The sequence below is a fragment of the Pristiophorus japonicus genome, chromosome 13 (assembly GCF_044704955.1).
Source record: "Pristiophorus japonicus isolate sPriJap1 chromosome 13, sPriJap1.hap1, whole genome shotgun sequence".
In the NCBI taxonomy this organism is placed as follows: Eukaryota; Metazoa; Chordata; class Chondrichthyes; family Pristiophoridae; genus Pristiophorus; species Pristiophorus japonicus.
The window spans coordinates 157,871,829-157,885,263 of NC_091989.1; the positions used below are offsets into that span (position 1 = coordinate 157,871,829).

Genomic DNA, 13,435 nt, shown 5'->3' on the forward strand with positions numbered 1-13,435 from the left:
GGGAGAGGGAAGGGGGGGGGGTGGGGAGAGGGGAAGGGGGAGGGTGGGAGAGGGGAAGGGGGGTGGGAGAGGGAAGGGGGTGGGAGGGGAGGGAAGGGGGTGGGAGAGGGGAAGGGGGGTGGGAGAGGGGAAGGGGGGTGGGAGAGGGGAAGGGGGGTGGGAGAGGGGAAGGGGGGTGGGAGAGGGGAAGGGGGGTGGGAGAGGGGAAGGGGGGTGGGAGAGGGGAAGGGGGGTGGGAGAGGGGAAGGGGGGGTGGGAGAGGGGAAGGGGAAAGGGTGGGAGAGGGGAAGGGGAAAGGGTGGGAGAGGGGAAGGGGGAAAGGGTGGGAGAGGGGAAGGGGAAAGGGTGGGAGAGGGGAAGGGGAAGGATGGGAGAAGGGAAGGGGAAAGGATGGGGAGAGGGGAAGGGGAAAGGATGGGAGAGGGGAAGGGGAAAGGGTGGGAGAAGGGAAGGGGAAAGGGTGGGAGAAGGGAAGGGGAAAGGGTGGGAGAAGGGAAGGGGAAATGGGGGGAGAGGGGAAGGGGAAATGGGGGGAAGAGGGTGAAGGGGAAAGGGGGGGGGAGAGGGGAAGGGGGGAGGAGAAGGGGAAAGGAGAAGGGGGGGGAGAAGGAGAAGGGGGGGGAGAAGGAGAAGGGGGGGGAGGAGAAGGGGGGGAGGAGAAGGGGGGGGAGAAGGAGAAGGGGGGGGAGAAGGAGAAGGGGGGGGAGAAGGAGAAGGGGGGGAGAAGGAGAAGGGGGGGGAGAAGGAGAAGGGGGGGGAGAAGGAGAAGGGGGGAGAAGGAGAAGGGGGGGAGAAGGAGAAGGGGGGGAGAAGGAGAAGGGGGGAGAAGGAGAAGGGGGAAAGGAGAAGAGGGAAAGGAGAAGGGGGAAAGGAGAAGAGGGGGAAAGGAGAAGGGGGGAAAGGAGAAGGGGGGAAAGGAGAAGGGGGGAAAGGAGAAGGGGGGAAAGGAGAAGGGGGGAAAGGAGAAGGGGGAAAGGAGAAGGGGGAAAGGGAGAAGGGGGGAAAGGAGAAGGGGGGAAAGGAGAAGGGGGGAGAGAGATGGGGGGAGAGGAGATGGGGGGAGAGGAGAAGGGGGAAAGGAGAAGGGGGGAAAGGAGATGGGGGGAGAAGGAGATGGGGGGAGAAGGAGATGGGGGGAGGGAAGGAGATGGGGGGGAAGGAGATGGGGGGGAAGGAGATGGGGGGGAAGGAGATGGGGGGAAGGAGATGGGGGGGAAGGAGATGGGGGGGAAGGAGATGGGGGGGAAGGAGATGGGGGGGAAGGAGATGGGGGGGAAGGAGATGGGGGGGAAGGAGATGGGGGGGAAGGAGATGGGGGGGAAGGAGATGGGGGGGAAGGAGATGGGGGGAAGGAGATGGGGGGGAAGGAGTGGGGGGGAAGGAGATGGGGGGGAAGGAGATGGGGGGGAAGGAGATGGGGGGGAAGGAGATGGGGGGGAAGGAGATGGGGGGAAGGAGATGGGGGGAAGGAGATGGGGGGGAAGGAGATGGGGGGGAAGGAGATGGGGGGGAAGGAGATGGGGGGGAAGGAGATGGGGGGAAGGAGATGGGGGGGAAGGAGATGGGGGGGAAGGAGCTGGGGGGAAGGAGATGGGGGGGAGGAGATGGGGGGGAAGGAGATGGGGGGGGAGAGGGGAGATGGGGGGAAGGAGATGGGGGGGAAGGAGATGGGGGGGAAGGAGATGGGGGGGGAAGGAGATGGGGGGGAAGGAGATGGGGGGGAAGGAGATGGGGGGGAAGGAGATGGGGGGAAGGAGATGGGGGGAAGGAGATGGGGGGGAAGGAGATGGGGGGGAAGGAGATGGGGGGGAAGGAGATGGGGGGGAAGGAGATGGGGGGAAGGAGATGGGGGGGAAGGAGATGGGGGGGAAGGAGATGGGGGGGAAGGAGATGGGGGGGAAGGAGATGGGGGGGAAGGAGATGGGGGGAAGGAGATGGGGGGGAAGGAGATGGGGGGGAAGGAGATGGGGGGGAAGGAGATGGGGGGGAAGGAGATGGGGGGGAAGGAGATGGGGGGGAAGGAGATGGGGGGGAAGGAGATGGGGGGAAGGAGATGGGGGGGAAGGAGATGGGGGGGAAGGAGATGGGGGGGAAGGAGATGGGGGGAAGGAGATGGGGGGAAGGAGATGGGGGGGAAGGAGATGGGGGGAAGGAGATGGGGGGAAGGAGATGGGGGGGAAGGAGATGGGGGGGAAGGAGATGGGGGGGAAGGAGATGGGGGGGAAGGAGATGGGGGGGAAGGAGATGGGGGGGAAGGAGATGGGGGGGAAGGAGATGGGGGGAAGGAGATGGGGGGGAAGGAGATGGGGGGGAAGGAGATGGGGGGGAAGGAGATGGGGGGGAAGGAGATGGGGGGGAAGGAGATGGGGGGGAAGGAGATGGGGGGGAAGGAGATGGGGGGGAAGGAGATGGGGGGGAAGGAGATGGGGGGGAAGGAGATGGGGGGGAAGGAGATGGGGGGGAAGGAGATGGGGGGAAGGAGGGGAGATGGGGGAAGGAGATGGGGGGGAAGGAGATGGGGGGAAGGATGGGGGGGAAGGAGATGGGGGGGAAGGAGATGGGGGGGAAGGAGATGGGGGGGAAGGAGATGGGGGGGAGGAGATGGGGGAAGGAGATGGGGGGGAAGGAGATGGGGGGGAAGGAGATGGGGGGGAAGGAGATGGGGGGGAAGGAGATGGGGGGGAAGGAGATGGGGGGAAGGAGATGGGGGGGAAGGAGATGGGGGGGAAGGAGATGGGGGGGAAGGAGATGGGGGGGAAGGAGATGGGGGGGAAGGAGATGGGGGGGAAGGAGATGGGGGGGAAGGAGATGGGGGGGAAGGAGATGAGGGGGAAGGAGATGGGGGGGAAGGAGATGGGGGGGGCAAGGAGAAGGTGGGGGAAAGGAGAAGGGGAGAGAAAGGAGAAGGGAGGGAAAGGAAAGGGGGGCCTGCACGTGCCGGGCCCAAGACTTCGGGCAGGGCCCGTCCCAAGCACCAGATTTACAGGTAGGTGGCGTTGGGTCGGGTCGGGGTCGGGTCGGGAGCGCGGGCTGGGTCGGGGGGAGCGCGGGTCGGGGTCGGGTCCAGTCTGGGGGGGGGCAGTCGGGAGCACGGGTCGGGTCGGGGGAATGGAGGTCGGGTTGGTTCAGGTGGGAGGGAGGGAGCGCGGGTCGGTTCGTGTCGGGGGCGGGGGGAGAGAGGTCAGGTTGGGTCGGGTCGGGTCCGGGAGCGGGGGGTTGGGAGCGCGGGTCGGGTCGGCAGGAGGGAGGTCAGTTCGGTTCGGGTCGGGGGAGAGGGAGGTCAGGTCGGGTGGCGGGGGGGAGCGCGGGTCGGGTCCAGTCTGGGGGGTCGGGTCGGGTCGGGTCCGGGGGCGGGGAAGCGGGAGTCGGGTCGAGTCGGGTCGGGAGGAAGCAGGAGCTGGGCGTGGGAGAAGCCTTATTCACGCAGCCCCAGTGAGGCCATTCGGCCAGGGCTAGGGGCTGCGTGCTTCGGGCCCCTCCCACACAGTTTTGGGCACCTGGAGCTACTGCACATGCGCGCCCACTGTAGCGCGCATGTGCAGAGGTCCCGGCACTGTTTTCAGCGCAGGGACCTAGCTCCGCCCCCCCACAGCTCATGCTGCGCCGCGCCGAGGGCCAGAGGACCAGCAGGGAGCCGGAGAATCTGGACGTATTTTTTAGGCGCACTTTGTGGCGTGAAAAACGGGCATCCAGGTCGGGGCTGCGCCGTTCTAGGCGCGGCCCGAAACTTGGGCCCAATGAGGGGGCTTCACAAGGTGGATGCAGAGAGGATGTTTCCACTGATGGGGGAGACTAGAACTAGAGGGCATGATCTTAGAATAAGGGGCCGCCCATTTATAACTGAGATGAGAAGAAATGTCTTCTCTCAGAAGGTTGTAAATCTTTGGAATTCTCTGCCTCGGAAAGCTGTGGAAGCTGGGACACTGAATAAATTTAAGTCAGAAATAGACAGTTTCTTAAACGATAAGGGAATAAGGGGTTATGGGGAGCAGGCAGGGAAGTGGACCTGAGTCCATGATCGGATCAGCCGTGATCGTATTAAATTGCGAAGCAGGCTCAAGGGGCCGTATGGCCTACTCCTGCTCTTATTTCTTATGCTCTTATGTTCTTAAACAATTGTTCCTAGAATAGAATATAGGACAGAACAAGGCCATTTGGCCCATCGAGTCTGCATCGGCTCTTTTGAAGAACAATCCAGTCAGTTCCACACCCCGGTTCTTTCCCCATATCCCTGCCATTTTTCTCATTCAAATATTCATCCAATTTCCTTTTGAAGGCTACTATTGAATCTGAATCCACAATTCTATCAGGCCATGCAATCCAAATCCTAACCTCTCGTCGCATAAAGTTTTTCCTTATGTCGCCTCTGGTTCTTTTGCCAATCACCTTAAATCTGTGCCCTCTGGTTATTGACCCTTCAGCCATTGGAAACAGTTTATTTTTATTTACTCTATCTAAACCCTTTAGTATTTTAAACATCTCGATCAAATCTCCTCTTAGCCTTCTCTGCTCTAAGGAGAACAACCCCAGTCTCTCTACTCTATCAATGTAACTGTACTCCCTCATCCCTGGAATCATTCTATTAAATCTCTTCTGTACCCTGTCTGAAGCTTTCACATACTTCCTAAAGTGTGGTGACCAGAATTGGACAAAATACTCCAACTGGGGCCAAATTAGTGTTTTATATACGTTTAGCATAACTTCCTGGCTTTTGTACACTATGCCTCTATTTATAAAGCCCAGGATGCCCTTTGCATTATTAACTGCTTTGTTAACCTGTCTTGTCACCTCCAAAAAATTGTGTATAAACACCCCCAGGTCTCTCTGCTCTTGCACCCCCTTTAAAATTGTATCACTTAGATTGTGTAATCTCTCCTCATTCTTCTTACTAAAATGTAGCTCACACTTTTCTGCGTTGAATTTCATCGGCCATGTGTCTACTCATTCCACCAGTCTCTTGAAGCCTATTACTATTTTCCAAGTTTTGTGTCATCTGCAAATTTCAAACTTCCTGACATGACATTTCTCGAATCCTTTGAAGAATATGCTTTATTAAGCGTTTTTTGAATACTATAATTAATAGATCCCTCTGCCAATAGATTGCCCTAGCCTCCAAAGTTACATTCTAATCAAGGGTTATGGGGAACAGGCAGGAAAGTGGAGTTGAGGCCAAGATCAGATTTGAATACAGGGGCAGGGAGGTGTTGCTACAGTTGTACAGGGCCTTGGTGAGGCCACACCTGGAGTATTGTGTACAGTTTTGGTCTCCTAACTTGAGGAAGGACATTCTTGCTATTGAGGGAGTGCAGCGAAGGTTCACCAGACTGATTCCCGGGATGGCGGGACTGACCTATCAAGAAAGATTGGATCAATTGGGATTGTATTCACTGGAGTTCAGAAGAATGAGAGGGGACCTCATAGAAACGTTTAAAATTCTGACGGGTTTAGACAGGTTAGATGCAGAAAGAATGTTCCCAATGTTGGGGAAGTCCAGAACCAGGGGTCACAGTCTGAGGATAAGGGGTAAGCCATTTAGGACCGAGATGAGGAGAAACTTCTTCACCCAGAGAGTGGTGAACCTGTGGAATTCTCTACCACAGAAAGTAGTTGAGGCCAATTCACTAAATATATTCAAAAGGGAGTTAGATGAAGTCCTTACTACTCGGGGGATCAAGGGTTATGGCGAGAAAGCAGGAAGGGGGTACTGAAGTTTCATGTTCAGCCATGAACTCATTGAATGGCGGTGCAGGCTAGAAGGGCTGAATGGCCTGCTCCTGCACCTATTTTCTATGTTTCTATGTTTCTATCCATGATCTTATTGAATGGCAGAGCAGGCTCGAGGGTCCAAATGGCCTACTCCTGCTCCTATTTCTTATATTCTTATGAAGGGTTTTGATAGAGCAAATAGGGAAAACTGTTTCCACTGGCAGAAGGGTCAGTAACCAGAGGACACAGTTTTAAAATAATTGGCAAATTAGAGGATTTTTAAAAATTTAAATGCATCATGTTGTTATAATCTGGAATACACTACATGAAAGGATCATGGAAGCAGATTCAAAAGGGAATTGGATATATTCTTGAAAAGGATAAATTTGCAGGGTTATACAGAAAAAGCAGGGGAGTGGGACTAATTGGATAGCTCTTTCTAAGAGCCAGCACAGACACAATGGGCTAAATGGCCCCCTTGTGCTGCATGATTTTTTTTTGTTCTTGGGATTTGGGCATCATTAGCAAGTCCAGCATTTATTACCCATCCCTAATTGCCCTTGAGAAGGTGGTCGTGAGCCGCCTTCTAGAACTGCTGCAGTCCGCATGTTGAAGGTACTCCTACTGTTATGGAGGGAGTTCCAGGATTTTGACCCAGCCACTATGAAAGAATAGTGATATATTTCCAAGTCAGGATGGTGTGCAACTTGGAGGGGAACTTAGAGGCGATGGTGTTCCCATGCGCCTACTGCCCCTTGTCCTTCTAGGTGATAGAGGTCGCAGGTTTTGGAGGTGCTGTCGAAGCAGCCTTGGTGAGTTCCTGCAATGCATCTTGTTGATGGTATACATTGCAGCCACAGTGCACCAGTGGTGGAGGCAGTGAATGTTTATTCATAGAATCATTGAAAAATAACAACACAGAAAGATCGTGTCCATGCCGGTCAAAAAAGAACTACCCAGCCGAATCCCATCTTCCAGCACGAGGTCTGGAGCCCTGTAGGCCACGGCTCTTTGGGCCCAAGCTTCCACATGATTTGCGCCTGATTTTTAGGAGCAACTGGTGGAGAACGGACTATCTTAGAAATCGCAATTCTCCACATTTTTTTTTCTGCAGTTCTAGTCAGGTAGAACAGTTCTACTTTGGAACAGAATTTTTTCTTCAAAAGGGGGCGTGTCCAGCCACTGACGCCTGATTTCAAAGTTTCCACAGTGAAAATGTACTCCAAACTAAAGTAGAATGGAGCCAGTGAAGATTTTTGTAGAACTGAAAAAACCTGTTCTACACATTAAAAAATCAGGCGCAGGTTACAAATTAGGCGTCCAGAACGAGGTGGGGGGGGAGGGGGGGGGGGGAAGGGAACTCATTAAATTCTACAATAAATCCTTATTTATACTTCTACAAATATTATACAAATAAATCGAACCTGAATAAACATTTATAAGCCAAGAAAAGATGAAATAAACCATCTTCCTACCTGTGTGAAAGTGCTTCAGCCAGGGAGAATTCTGCAGCCGTTTGTGCCGCTGAGCAGGAGGGAGGGGAGAGAGAGAGAGAGAGAGAGAGAGAGAGAGAGAGAGAGAGAGAGAGAGAGGGGGAGGGAGAGGGAGAGAGGGGGGGGGGGGGAGCGGGTGTCGGGTCGGGTCTGGTCGGCGGGGGGTGGGGGGAAGCGGGCGTCGGGTCTGGTCCGGAGGCAGGGGGGAGCGGGTGTCGGGTCTGGTCGGCGGGGGGGGGAGCGGGTGTCGGGTCGGGTCTGGTCCGGAGGCAGGGGGGAGCGGGTGTCGGGTCCGGGGGGGGGGAAGCAGGAGCTGGCCGTGGGAGGAGCCTTATTCACGCAGCCCCAGTGAGGCCATTCAGCCAGGGCTAGGGGCTGCGTGCTTCGGGCCCCTCCCACACAGTTCGGCGCCTGGAGCTACTGCACTTGCGTGCCGACTGTAGCGCGCATGTGCAGAGGTCCCGGCACTGTTTTCAGCGCAGGGACCTGGCTCCGCCCCCCCACAGCTCGTGCTGGCTGCGCGGAGGGCCAGAGGACCTGCAAGTAGGTGGAGAATACCGAGGATTTTTTTAGGCGCCGTTTTAGGCGCGAAAAACGGGCGCCCAGCTCGGAGGGGCGCCCGTTTTTTTTCTTGTGGAAACTTGGGCCCATAAAGTGCACATCCAAGTACTTTTTAAATGTGATGAGGGTTTCTGCCTCTGCCACCCTTTGGGTGAAAATAAATCTCTTTAAATCCCCTCTAATCCTTCTACCAACTACTTTAAATCTATGCCCCCTGGTTATTGACCCCTCTGCAAAGGGAAATAGGTCCTTCCTATCCACTGGTTATTGACCCCTCTGCTAAGGGAAATAGGTCCTTCCTATCCACTAAATCTAGGCCCCTCAGAATTTCATATTGAATTAAATCTCCCCTCAGCCTCCTCTGCTCGAAAGAAAACAACCCCGGCCTATCCAATCTTTCCCCACAGCTAAAATTTTCCAGTCCTGGAAACATCCTTGTAAATCTCTTCTGTACCCTCTCTAGTGCAATCACGTCTTTCCTGTAATGTGGTGACCAGAATTGTACGCAGTACGCAAGCTGTGGCCTATCGAGTGTTGTATGGAGTTCTAACATAACTTCCCTGCTCTTGTATTCTATGCCTCGGCTAATAAAGGAAGGCATTCAGTGTTCCTTTTTAATTACCTTATCGACATGTCCTGCTGTCTCTGTTCCTCCACGTATCTCAGTATCCTCCCATTTAATGTGTATTCCCTTGCCTTGTTGCACCTCTCCAAATGCATTAACTCAAACTTTTCCGGATTGAATTCCATTTTTAACTTTTCTGAACAGTCCAACAATATCTTCCTGCAGTCTAATGCTTTCCTCCTCACTGTCAACCACACGGCCAATTTTTGTATCATCTGCAAACTTCTTTACCATGCTCCCTACATTCAAATCTAAATCATTAATAGTGCAAAAAGCAAGGGACCGAGCTCTGAGCCCTGTGGCAACAGCCACTGGCAACAGCCTTCCAGTCGCAAAAACACCTGTCAATCATTACGCTTTGCTTCCTGCCAGTGAGCCAATTTTGGATCCAATTTGGCACTCTCCCTTGGATTTCATGGGCTTTTTACTTTTTAGATCAGCCTGCCATGTGGGACCTTGTCAAAAGCCTTTCTAAAATCCATGGAGACTACATCAAATGCACTGCCCTCATCAACCCTCGTTGATTGAATTTTATCAAGTTAGTGAGACATGAGCTTGCTTAACAAATTCATACTGACTGTCCTTGATTAATCTGTGTCTTCCTAAATGAAGGTTTATACTGTCCCTCAGAATTAATTCCAATAATTTGCCCGCACCGCCGAGGTTAAACTAACTGGCCTGTAATTACTTGGTTTATCCCTTCCTCCCTTTTTAAACAATGGTACAATGTTAGCAGTTCTCCAATCCTCTGGCACCACCCCTTAATACTTCCTCTGTTACTATGTTTATCCCATCCAACATTTCACTCTCTTCCTCCTTAACCTTAACGTCGGCAAAGTCCCTCTCATTTGTGAAGACAGCTGCAAATTATTCATTAAGTACCTTACCCGCCTCCATACATAGCTGAGATGAGGAGGAATTTCTTCTCTCAGAGGGTTGTAAATCTATGGAATTCTCTGCCCCAGAGAGCTGTGGAGGCTGGGTCATTGAATATATTTAAGGCAGCGATACACAGATTTTTGAGCGATAAGGGAATAAAGGGTTATGGGGAGCAGGCGGGGAAGTGGAGCTGAGTCCATGATCAGATCAACCATGATCTTATTAAATGGCGGAGCAGGTTCGAGGGGCCAAGTGGCCTACCCCTGCTCCTATTTCTTATGCTCTTATGTTCCCATTCTGATCCCTAATAGGCCCCACTCTTTCCTTGGTTGTCCTCTTGTTCTTTATGTAATTAGAAAACATCTTTGGGCTTTCTTTGATTCCGCATGCCAGTATTTTTTCATGCCCTCTCTTTGCTTTCTTAATTCCTTTTTTAATTTCACCCCTACACTTTCTATACTCTTCTAGGCTTTCTACATTATTGAACTCTTGATGTCTGATATAAGCTTCCCTTTTTTGCCTTATCTTACTCTGTATGCACCTAGTCATCCAGGGGGCTCTAAATTTGGCAGTTTACCCTTTTTCTTTGTGAAACATGTTTACCCTGAACCCCTTGTATCTCCCTCTTAAATGCCTCCCACTGCTCTGACATAAATTTACCTTCAAGTAGCTGTTTCCAGTCCACTTTTGCTAAATTACTTCTCAACCTAGTAAAATTGTTCTTCCCCGAATTTAGAACCTTTACTCTCGTTTTATCTTTGTCCTTGTCCATAACTATGCTAAAACTAACTGAATTATGATCACTACCACAAAAATGCTCTCCCACTGATGCTTCTTCCACCTGCACAGCTTCATCCCCTCAAAATTAAATTCAGAACTGCCTACCTTCTTGTTGGGCTTGCTAATGGTGGAAGGTGGTGGATGGGGTGCCAATCAAGCGAGCTGCTTGATCCTGAATGTGGCTGGTCCTGAATGGTGTCGAGTTTCTTGAGTTGGAGCTGCACTCATCCAGGCAAGTGTAAAGTATTCCATCACACTCTTGATTTGAACCTTGTAAATGGTGGAAAGGCTTTGGGGAGTCAGGAGGAGAGATACTCGCCACAGAATACTCAGCCTCTAATCTACTCTTATAGCCACAGTATTTATGTGGCTGGTCCAGTTATGTTTCTGCTCAATGGTGACCCCCAAGATGTTGATGGTGGGAGATTTGACGATGGTAATGCCATTGAATTTCAAAGGCAGGCAGTTAGAGATAGTGATTGGCTGTCACTTGTGTGACACGAATTTTACTTATCACTTATCAGCCCAAGCCTGAATGTTATCCAGGCCTTACTGCATGCGGGCATGGACTGCTTCATTATCTGAGGAGTTGCGAATGGAACTGAACACTGTGCAATCATCAGCGAACATCCCCACTTCTGACCTGATGATGGAGGGACGATCATTGATGAAGCAGACGAGACAGTTGCACCAAGGACACTTCCCTGAGGATTTCACGCAGTGATGTCCCAGGGCGGAGATGATTGGCCTCCAACAAACACAACCATTTTCCTTTATGCTAGGCATGACTCCAGCCAGTGGAGAGTTTTTCTCCTGATTACCATTGACTTCAATTTTACTAGGGGCTCTTTGATGGCACACTCGGTCAAATGCTGCCTTGATGTCGAGGGTAGTCACTCTCATTGCAGCTGTGGAATTCGGCTCTTTTTTCCATGTTTGGAACAAGGCTGTAATGAGGTCTGGAACTGAGTAGTCCTGGCAGAACCCAAACTGAACATCGGTGAGCAGGCAGGTTATTGGTGAGTAAGTGCCGCTTGATAGCATTGTCGACGACACCTTCCATCACTTTGCTGATGATTGGGAGTAGGCTGATGGGACGGTAATTGGCCGCATTGGATTTGTCCTGCTTTTTGTGGACAGGACATACCTGGGCAGTTTTCCACATTGTCGGGTAGATGCCAGTGTTATGTATGTAAACACTACCGATGTGTAAGACTTGCCACCAGGGGATGCACCTGTGGGAGACCCAAGGGTCACCTGCGCACCCTGGGCAAGCAGGAATAAAAGGTAGACTAGCATGCTGCCTCCTCACTCTGGAGTTATAATAAAGAGACCAAGGTCACAACAGTTTGAGCTTAAGATGTACAGTCATGTGGAGTTATTTTAAACGTAACAATTGGCGATGAGTAACAGATCACGAACTTTCACGCAGTTATGGCTGCCGTTGGTATTCTTGAGAGATTTGTTGAGGGTGATGATTGGAAAGCCTTCGTTGAGCATCTTGACCAGTACTTCGTGGCTAATGAGCTGGAAAAGGAAGAAACTGCGGTCAAGCGCAGGGCGATTCTCCTCACCGTTTGCGGGTCCACGATATATGGCCTCATCAAAAATCTGCTAGCACCGCCGAAACCAACGGAGAAGACATATGAAGAGTTGTGCACGCTGGTTCGGGAACACCTCAAGCCGAAGGAGAGCATCTTAATGGCCAGGTATCACTTTTATACGCACCATTACTCCGAGGGCCAGGACATGGCGAGCTATGTCACTGACCTAAGACGTCTTGCGGGACCGTGCATATTTGCTGGATTTTTGGGGGAAGTGTTGCGGGACTTTTTCGTGCTTGGAATCAGCCACGAGGTCATTCTTCGCAAACTGCTGTCTGCCAAATCCCTAGATCTGAGCAAGGCCATCACGATAGCCCAGGCTTTTATGTCCACGAACGATAACACTAAACAGATATCATTGCAGCATCGACACTCACCGGCAAGTACTATGCATAAAATAACGCCTTCAGCAGGCAGAACTGTACATGACAGGGCCTACACGCCCACAGAGACCAGACCTAGGATGACTCAGTGCCCGCCATGAGGTGTGAATACAAATCCATTAGCACCGTGTTGGCGCTGCGGGGATAATCATCGAGCCCATCAATGTCGATTCAAGCACTATATGTGCAAGGGCTGTAGAACAATGGGGCACCTCCAGCGAATGTGCAGACATGCTGCGACTCACCATGTGGCAAAGTCAGCAGAAGATGACCGATCCAGCACGGATCATGCTGAACGAGTAAGAGAGGCAACTCAACCCGAGGCTGAAGAGGAAGTGTATGGGGTACACACCTTCACTACCAAAAGCCCTCCGATAATGTTAAAAGTCAAATTAAACGGCATTCCAGTTTCCATGGAATTGGACATGGGGCGAGTCAGTCAATTATGAGCCAGAAGTACAATAAAGAGACCAAGGTCACAACAGTTTGAACTTAAGATGTACAGTCTTGTGGAGTTATTCTAAACGTGACAGCCAGTGTTGTAGCTGTACTGGAACAGCTTGGCTAGAGGTGCAGCTAGTTCTGGAGCACGTCTTCAGCATGACAGCCGGGATGTTGTCGGGGCCCACAGCCGTTGCTGTATCCACTGCGCTCTGCCGTTTCTTGATATTACAAGGAGTGAATTGAATTGACTGAAAACTAGCTTCTGTGATGGTGGGGACCTTGAAATAATTTATGTCGGACTCAGAAAAATGTACCTTCTTACTTCTTAGTCATGGTCATAGTGGTCTCCAAAATTGGCATTCAGAATGCCTAGATCTTGGGGTATGCAATCTAGCAATCTAGCAAACTCAATCCAGTTCCTAGTGGATCGGGGCCTACAGTACAAAACTGTCCCTCATTTGGCACCAGCTGCCACATCATTTAGCAAAGTTACAGAATGCCTTTTGTGGGAAATAGGAAATTGTCTGATGAATCAGGGGATGCTCATCTGATGTTGGGGCTGAGGCAGGTTGTTGCGGCAGAGCAAAGGGAGTTTTATTCTGTATATGACTGTGCTATATTTGAGTGGGCTTGCTGCCAACATTGAGTACTTCCTTGACAAAACACCTGAAGCAAGACTGGAAATGAGGCCCAACTGCCAGTTAATGAAGGAGGAATGCTAAGAGATATGGACTTGCAACACCATCATTCAAACCCACTCCCTGCCACCCTCCCACATTCTACCCTACATAAACTTGAGGTCATCCAAAACTCGACTGCCCGAATTCTAACTCGTTCACCTGCAGCAAAATCCACAAAGGCCCATTCATGATCACAGTTTACATTACATATCTCACAACAGTTCAATAAACATCACTTGCATAATGGAAAATGTGTAAAAGAACTGTGACCTCTCTCTTC

General features: G+C 51.8%; 1 protein-coding gene across 3 annotated transcripts in view; it reads right to left on the reverse strand.

The window, feature by feature from the left end:
- The window catches only part of tmem231 (transmembrane protein 231), an 80,554-nt gene that overhangs the window by 61,580 nt on the left and 5,539 nt on the right, over positions 1–13,435 (reverse strand). The window lies entirely within an intron of this gene.